The 9,116-nt window shown below is 42.3% G+C and overlaps 1 pseudogene; it reads left to right on the top strand.

Annotated features, from left to right (window-relative positions):
- The first annotated feature begins 4,309 nt into the window (after positions 1 to 4,309).
- On the top strand, positions 4,310 to 8,109 carry LOC118989953 (receptor of activated protein C kinase 1-like; annotated as a pseudogene).
- The last annotated feature ends 1,007 nt before the right edge of the window (positions 8,110 to 9,116 follow it).

The following is a 9,116-nucleotide window of genomic DNA, read 5'->3' on the forward strand; positions in this document are numbered from 1 at the left end:
CTTAGGGCCCCAGCGATGGGAATTAGAGCCTGAGAGCACCAACTGGAAAGACTTTCTCAGGGTCGAGGGGCCGGGAGAGGCTCCCAGGCTCACAGAGAGTTTGTTGGAGAGACCCACAGGGTCCTAGAGAGTACATGGGTCCACACACCCGGGAACCAGCACCAGAGGGCCCCAATTTGCTTGTGGGAAGCCGCACATGAGACAGAAATCTGAGACTTAGCAGAGAGGAGCAAAGTGCCATTTTTTCCCCTCTGACCCCGCCCCCACATACCGCATCACAACCCAGGGACCACATCACTCAGCCCTGGTGAACACCTAAGGCTCCACCCCTCATACATAACAGGTGCGAACAGACCAAACATTCTGACCAAAGAACAGCTCAAAGCTCTAGAGCCTATAATTCTAAGTGACCAAGAAATAGCCAGCCTTTCAGATGCACAGTTCAAAACACTGGTGATCAGGATGCTCACAGAACTGGCTGGTTTTAGTCACAAATTAGAGGAACATATGAAGGCTAAACTGATTGAAATGAAGGGAAATGCACAGAAAACCAATAGTGATGGAAAGGAAACCGGGACTCAAATCAAGGGAGTGGACCAGAAAGAAGAAAGAAACAACCAAACAGAAAAGAAGGAAGAAACAAGAATTCAAAAAATCAGGAGAGGCTTAGGAACCTCCAGGACATCTTTAAACATTTCAACATCCGAATTATAGGGGTACCAGAAGGGGAAAAGAAACAGCCACGAGTGGAAAACTTATTTGAACAAATAATGAAGGAGAACTTCCCCAGTCTGGCAAAGGAAATAGACTTCCAGGAAATCCAGGAAGCTCAGAGAGTCCCAAAGAAGTTGGACTCAAGAAGGAATACACCCAGGCACATCATAATTACATTAGCCAAGATTAAAATGAAGGAGAGAATTCTAGAAGCAGCAAGAGATAAGGGGGCAGTCACCTACAAAGGAGTCCCCATCAGACTATCAGTGGATTGCTCAAAAGAGACTTTACAAGCAAGAAGGGGCTGGATAGAAGTATTCCAAGTCATGAAATTCAAAGACCTACAGCCAAGATTGCTCTATCCTGCAAAGCTTTCATTTAGAATGGAAGGACAGATAGTGTTTCTCAGATAAGATCAAATTCAAGGAGTTCATCATCACCAAGCCCTTATTATATGAAATGTTAAAGGGACTTATATAAGAAAAAGCAGATGAAAACTATGAACAGTGAAAGGACAGCAAACTCGCAGTTATTAACAAGCACACCTAAAACAAAAGCAAACTAGGAGGACAGCTAGATCGGGAGCCAAACCACAGAAATGGAGATCACATGGAAGGTTAGCAACAGGGGAGTGGGAGGAGGAGAAGGGGGAAGAAGGTACAAAGAGTAAGTAGCACACACAGTAGGTAGAAAATAGGGGGGAGGGCAGGAATACTATGGGAAATACAGAATCTAAAGAACTTGTGACACATGGACATGAACTAAAGGGGGGAATGGTGGGGGAGGGGTGTGCAGGGTAGAGGGGAGTGAAGGGGGGAATGGGACAACTGTAATGGCATAATCAATAAAATATATTTAAAAAAATATTTTATTTTTTATTGTTGTTCAGCTACAGTTATCTCATCCTTTCCCCCATTGCTCTCCCTCACCCTGTCACCCCCACTACCTCATTCAATTCCCTGCACTGTGTGTGCCCATGGGTTCTCTATTCCTGTTCCTTGCCTCTTCCCGTTCTTTACCCCATTACCCCCACTCTCCCTCCCCTCTGGTCCCTGTCAGTTTCTTGTTTATTTCCATGTCTTTCTTTCTATTTTGCTCATTTGTAAAACATAATTGATCTTGACTGCTGAGTTTTTTTGGTGTTACCTTAAACCCCACCCATATATGGGCAAATATTAAAACCTGATGACTGTATGTATGAGAAAAAACACGAATCAGATGCTTCCACCATCCAATTCCTGGCTAAAATTCACCCAAGAGAAATGAAAATATGTGCACAAAGATGTGAATATGGGAAATACCTGTGACAACTTGATTTGCAACAGCCTCACACTGGAAACTACCCAAAAGTTCATCAAAAGGTGAGTGGGTAAACATACTGTGGCGTGTCCACACATTGAAACAGTTCTCTGCCGAAATAGAGAACACATCTTCCTGGCACATCTGGGTAGAATGTGGAATGCGCAGCAATCCTTCGTTGCCCAGCTACCGGAAAGATTCCGCCAGCACCCGGTAACGGTCACCTAGCAACCGGAGCGGCTGGGACAACAAAGCACTGAAGCCGCTGGTCGCCTTCGGGCCAGCGGCACCATGGCGGACAAGAAGAAGCTGTTTCAGCCACAGATCAAGGAGAAGTGGCTGTTCGGGATGGAGCCTCTGGAGCCCATACCGCTGGACCCTCATTGTAAGCGCTGGTACAGGACAAGAGACAGGTTACCTCCCAACTATTTGGCAAAGAACAGGCACAGGCTTCTGAAGTGGCCCATGGACAGCCGGCAGTGGATATTTATGAGAGACGGGCGGGACGATTTCAGAACGGGCTGCCCACCTGCTGATAATACGATCATTCATGGCCCTAGGGAGGGTTTTCTCTCAATGACTGCTCATAGAGTCCCCCAGCCTCCCCCCAGAAAGACTCACAACAAGCTGTCTGAAGGAGCAGAGCTGCTTTCCAAGCTCTCACCAGCCCAGGAAGCAGGGAAGGCTTTTAAGGAGGAAACCAAAGCCAGTCTGACCCGGCATCCCGTGGCTGGCTACCCAGGTCTGAAGGAAAGTCTACCTCCAGACCTCTCATTAACAATGCTGGAAGAGATTGATCCTGACAAGAAGCTGGAGGACAAATGGGCTTATATTGAGGGCATGAAGGACAGAAAGAAGTCCCCCACAAAGCTTTGTGAAAGACGCCCTGAACAAGTCAACCTGGAACCTTCTGAATCAAGTCATCCTGGGACCTCCCAGCCAAGTCAACCTGGGACCTCTGGGGTAAGTCAATCAGGACCTCCCAACCAAGTCAAGCTGGGACCTCCCAGCCCTGTCAACTGGGACCTCCTTAACAAGTTAACTTGGCACCTCCCAGACAACTCAACTGGGGACCTCCCGGCCAAGGTACCCTGGGAACAACTGGTCAAGTCATCCTGGGACCTCCTGGCCAAGTCAACCATGAACTCCCGGCCAAGTCAACTGGTACTTCCTGGCCAAGTCAACCAGGGACCACCCAAGCAAGTCAACCGAAGACCTCCCAAGCAAGTCAACCAGGGACATCCCAAGAAAGTCAACCAGGGATTCCCTAAGCAAGTCAACCAGGGACCTCTCAAGAAAGTCAACCGGGGATTTCCTATGCAAGTCAACCAGGGACCTCCCAAGAAAGTCAACCAGGGATTTCCTAGGCAAGTCAACCAGGGACCTCCCAAAGAAGTCAACCAGGAACCTTCTGACCAACTCAACCAGGAATCTCCCAGCCAAGTCACCCCAGGAGCTCCTGAAGAAGTCAACCAAAAATCTCCCAGCCAAGTCACCCCAGGAGCTCCTGAAGAAGTCAACCAAAAATCTCCCAAAGACTCTTTCCTGTCATATTTACTGAAGTTGTTTCCTGAGGAAAAGAAAAAAAAGAAGTCAAGGAGAAAGGGCATTCCCAAAACTCCTGATCCTTACAGATATTCAGGGGGTGAAGTTAGTGAATCCTGCAAATGGACTGATACCTTTGAAGACATGGGAATTGATGAAAAGTTCACAGAACAGTTTGAAATTGATGACGAGTGCACACCTAACCATAATATGGGCAAAATAAAGAAAGTAACCCAGATCCCTGTGGAACTATACTACAGCAAAGAGCTAGATGACAATAAGAAGGGAGAATTCACCCTACTGGAAGGGGACTGGGAGAGGAAACTCAGGAAACCATCTTATCTTTATAGACCTGAGTGGCTGAGCTTAAGGTATGGAGCGTGGTATCTGAACCCCAGGATCTCAAAAAAGAAAATAAAGGATGAACCCTGGGTTGGCCCCAAAGCCTTAAAAGAACAGAAATATCAGCATTATAGAAGGGCTCTTGAACCGGACATTCTTGATGATCTTTACGGACCAATTGCCTTCAAAGATTTCATTGTAAGCAAGGGCTACAGGATGCCAGGTGTGATTGAGAACTTGTTTTTGAGGAAGAAATGGACTTATGATTCTGTTAAGACTCCTGTAGACCAAGTAATAAAACTCCTCTCAGAAGTACCTGATGATACATCTGAAGGTGATTAGACAATTTTTATTTACTACTTACTTGGCTATTTTCTCTCTCTCATGTTAAGATCCATCAGAATTTACAATGAATGTCTCACGGTGTACGTACAACTTTGATTCTATGGCATCTGTAAATGTAACACCTAATGCTAATAAAAATTTCTAAATGAGCTTCTGCTTGGGTTCATTAATATTTTATGTATTTCACCAACTATGAAATCAATATTCACATATGGTCTTCTCACATTTGTATAACATTGTGAATATCAGACTCATATCAATTATTTGTAAAAAAAATAAAGCCATAACTAAAAGACTTACTAAATGATCTTGTTATGTCAGCTATAACATAGAATGAATCTCAAAATAATTGTGCAGACTAAAACAAAGTTAGTCTCATTCAACAAAGATAACACTGGATAGCAAATGGATTTAATGTAGCCCAATTATTTAACTAGCTTTGAATTTTTGACTACTGAAACTAATTAAGAAATAAATGAAATCTGTTAGTAGTTCAATCAGAAAACTACATAGATTAATCTTTCTTGAAACTTGTATTTTCTTTTGATTTTTTTATTGTTCAATTACAGTTGTGCCCATTTCCGCCCATTACTCTCCCCTGCCCTACCCACTCCAGACCTCCCACATTCAGTCCTCCCCCTCTCTGTTGTCTTTGTGCATTGGTCCTTTATACAAGTTCCTTGACTTGACCCTTCCCCTTCTGTGCCCTATTATCCCCCCTCCCCCCATCACTATCAGTTTGTTCTGTATTTCCATGTGTTTGGTTCCTTTTTTTTGCTTGTTTTGTTTTGTTTTGTTGATTAGGTTCCATTTATAGGTAAGATCATATGGTATTTGTCTTTCACTGCCTGGCTTATTTCAATTAGAATAATGCTTTCCAGTTCCATTCATGTTTAAAAAGAGAGGCATAAGTATTTGCTTACATATACTATTAGTAAAAATACATGACTTCCCTCACCCCTCTCTAAAAATCACACATCTTACTTCAGGGGTCATGGTTTCAAAGACCTTTTGTCATTTGCAAGTTAAACAAACATGAATATTGTCACAGCCATTCTTACTGTTGACTCAGAAAATTTACAGCACCTGCTGGAACGTCTTATCTTCCTTTCAGGAACTTTGTCCTCTTCCAATCTCCCTCCATCTGTACTGAAGCCAAAATAGTATTTCCAAACCTGTGGGTCCAATGAAGTCCCACTTCACTTAAAATGTTTCATCATTTTACATTCCTCAAAGGATCCACCCAACCACATATGTGCTAACCTAGCCCTTCAGACTCGTATCCCCATGCCCCACCGCTATCAGTTACTATTTCCTTCAACCATTAGCCTTTCCATTTGGAACCCTCCTCCTCTGATACCCTCCTGCCCACCACTATAAGCACAAAACACTTTATCTTTCAGGTAAACTTCAGATAATTTAGTCAGACAGGGCTACTCTGATTCCAGTTTAGGTCAAAGTTCTTCACTATCAGGATTCATAAAAACCATGTTTCCTATTTTGGAAAGTGCTCATCTTGGATGTTATCTATGCATCAACAGGAATTGTTTAATCAATGCCTATTTTATATAATAACAAAGTTTCTCAACTGGGACATCATTGACATTTTGTGCTGGATAAGTCTTTGTTGTGGGTGGCCATTGTTGCACATTAGAGGATGGTTAGCAACATCCCTGGTCTCTATCCACTAGGTTCTAAGTAGTGCATAGCCTCCGTTCCACCATCAAGATCTGACAATCATCACATCTTCAGACACACCAGTGTATATTGGATTATGGCATAGTCACCAAATCATTAAATCCATGAATGTACTGACATGTTTTTTATGACCATTTACTTAACCTCTATGCTAAGCCCAATGCTAGATTTTAGTGGGTGCTTAATAAATATTTTTAAATGATAAATGTTGGACCATATTTTGATAGTTGGATCTAAAAGACACTTAATTAACAATGAGAGCCATAAAAATGCATTTAATAATTTTTGATGTTGTAAATTGAATTTATGGGGGTGACATTGGTTAAGAAAATTATACAGGTTTCCAGTGTGTACAGTAATTCTGTAATACATCACTATATATTGTATCCTGTGTTCACCACTCCAAGCCAAGTCTCCTTCCATCACCATTTATTCCCCCCTTACCCTCCTCTACCTCCCCCACCAGCTTTCCCTCTGGAAACCACCATACTGTTATCTGTCTTTGAGCTTCTCTTTTTTCTTTTTGCTTAAGAATTTACTTTAAAAGCTTTCAAATACTATGGAAAATATATTATTAAACACACAAAGAAGAGATAAGTTGACTTAACTCTGCTTTAAGCATGTTTCTAGAAGTTAAGCATTTTTAAAATTTATATATATGCATATATGTATAGATAGATTAGATAGATAGATAGATAGATAGATTGTATATGATCTACAATTTAACAGTATTTTCTCCTTTCAAAGCACTCTACCACTACCTACAGAAGTGCTCATGTTGATAAAGGTAAAATATATTACTTCCTGCAAATTCCTTAGCTCAATCTGATTTTAAAGTCATAAGCAGAAACTTATTTTTTATCTGACTGGAAACAGAAAGCAAGTTTGGGCTATTAAATTTAGTAGCTGTTGTTGCCAGTGTTTAATGTTTTTAAACATTTAACCATTGAACAAAAGATTGATATTAAATGTGCAGGGAATTATGCCTTTATATTATACCTTCTATTCTTTTTATTCAAAATGGAAGTTCAGCTAATGTTCATAAAATATTTAATACCATTTCAAATGGCTTAACCCAAGAGGTTTTGTTATCATAAGAACTTTAGAAATCTATCTTTAATTCATCACACAAGACCCAGCATTCTGGAGGTGTGTTCTTGGATGCATTATAATTAAGTTAATCATGGTGGCTGTCTCTCTGGGGTATCTACATCCACCCTCCTCGCTGTGGCAACACCCACATCTGCCACAACTGAACAGATGACCCTTCATGGCGCCCTCAAGGGCTACAACAGCTGGATGACCCAAATTTTTACTACTCCCCAGTTCCCAGACATGATACTGTCTGCCTCTCAAGACAAGACCATCATTATGTGGAAGCTGACGCAGGATGAGACCAAATACGGCATCCCACAGCGTGCTCTTCATGGTCACTCCCACTGTTAGTGACGTGGTCATCTTATAAGATGGCCAGTTTGCCCTCTCTGGCTCCTGGGATTGAACTGTTTGCCTCTGGAATCTCACAATGGACACCGCCATATGCTGATTTGGTATGGCCCTACCAAGGACATGCTGAGTGTGGCCTTCTCCTCCAACAACAGACAGACTGTCTCTGGTTCCCGAGATGAAACCATCAAGCTGTGGAATACTCTGGGTATATGCAAATATACTGTCCAGTATGAGAGTCATTCAGAGTGGGTGTCTGTGTCTGTTTCGCACCCAACAGCAGCAATCCCATCATCGTGTCCTGTGGCTGAGACAAGCTGGTCAAGCAATGGAACCTGGCAAACTGCAAGCTGAAGACAGATCCCATCAGCCACACAGGGTATCTGAACATCACAACTGTCTCTCCAGATGGATGCCCCTGTGCTTCTGGAGGCCAGGATGGCTAGGCTGTGCTGTGGGACCTCAACAGAAGCAGGCACCTTTATACCCTTGATGGTGGGGACATCATTAACACCCTGTGCTTCCACCCTAATCGCTACTGTCTCTGTGCTGCCACTGGCCCCAGCAACAAGATCTGGGACTTGGAGGGCGAGATCACTATTGATGAGTTGAAGCAAGAAGTTAGCAGTACCAGCAGCAAGGTGGAGCCGCCTCAGTGCGGACTCTCTTTGCTGGCTATACAGACAACCTGGTGCGAGTGTGGCAGGTGACCATCGATCGGCACATAAAAATATCTGGCAGAGCTCTAAAAATATTGTTTTTTACAACCTGTTTTTCTGACTTATCAAATACAATCATGGATATAATAGTTGTGATTTATTTGCATGTATCTATCTATTTAATTGAATCTCCCAAGCCATATACATCTGTAGTCAATTTGTCTATTCTCAGACTTGTCTGTTATTCAGGACAGGATAATCACTTCCAATGAAACTAGATACAGCGTTCAGAAAGGTTACATGCAAGGTCTGGCATACTGCATGGAAAGCACATATTTCTCTATATACACCGACACAGCCTTTAAAACGATGACCTCCTGAAATGAAGGGACTCACAGCTGTCAAGTTGGTAGAAAAGTGAAAGAAAGAAGACAAAAGTTAGACATTATGTTTTCTCTTCCTTTGCTACTAGACTTCGATGATTTCACATTGGTCTCTTGAGCATTTTATTTCCAGTTAAAGTATGCTAGTTACCCAAAACTGATTCCTGATAGAATTCCTGATGGCACTTGGAAAGGAAAGTATAAGGTAATTAGGTCAAAGAAACCAAGCTGATTATCAAATGTACTTTTCAGTCACAGTTGCATATTATCCTAGATATGTCTACAACAAAATAGCAGGGATGGGCAAAAGTAGGTTTACAGTTGTTAGTACACAAAACACATAGCTTATTCTTTTCTAAAAAAAGGTTTGAAATGTTTTAAGGTAGTTTTTTTAAGATTTTATTTTTATTTAGCTTTAGAGAGGAGGAGAGAAGGAGAAAGAGAGGAAGAGAAACATTGATGTGTGGTTGCTTCTCGCACGCCCCCTGCTGAGAACCTGGCGGTAACCCAGGCATGTGCCCTGACTGGGAATCGAACCGGTGACCCTTTGGTTTCCAAGCCAGCACTCAATGCACTGAGCCACACCAGACAGGACTTTATTCTTTTATTTATTAATTATTGTATTATTTACCATATGAACAACTGCAAACCTACTTTTGCCCATCCTTGTATGTACACTTCTTTG

The sequence above is a fragment of the Sturnira hondurensis genome, unplaced genomic scaffold, assembly GCF_014824575.4.
Source record: "Sturnira hondurensis isolate 20B ecotype Veracruz unplaced genomic scaffold, ASM1482457v3 Scaffold0006693, whole genome shotgun sequence".
Lineage (NCBI taxonomy): Eukaryota > Metazoa > Chordata > Mammalia > Chiroptera > Phyllostomidae > Sturnira > Sturnira hondurensis.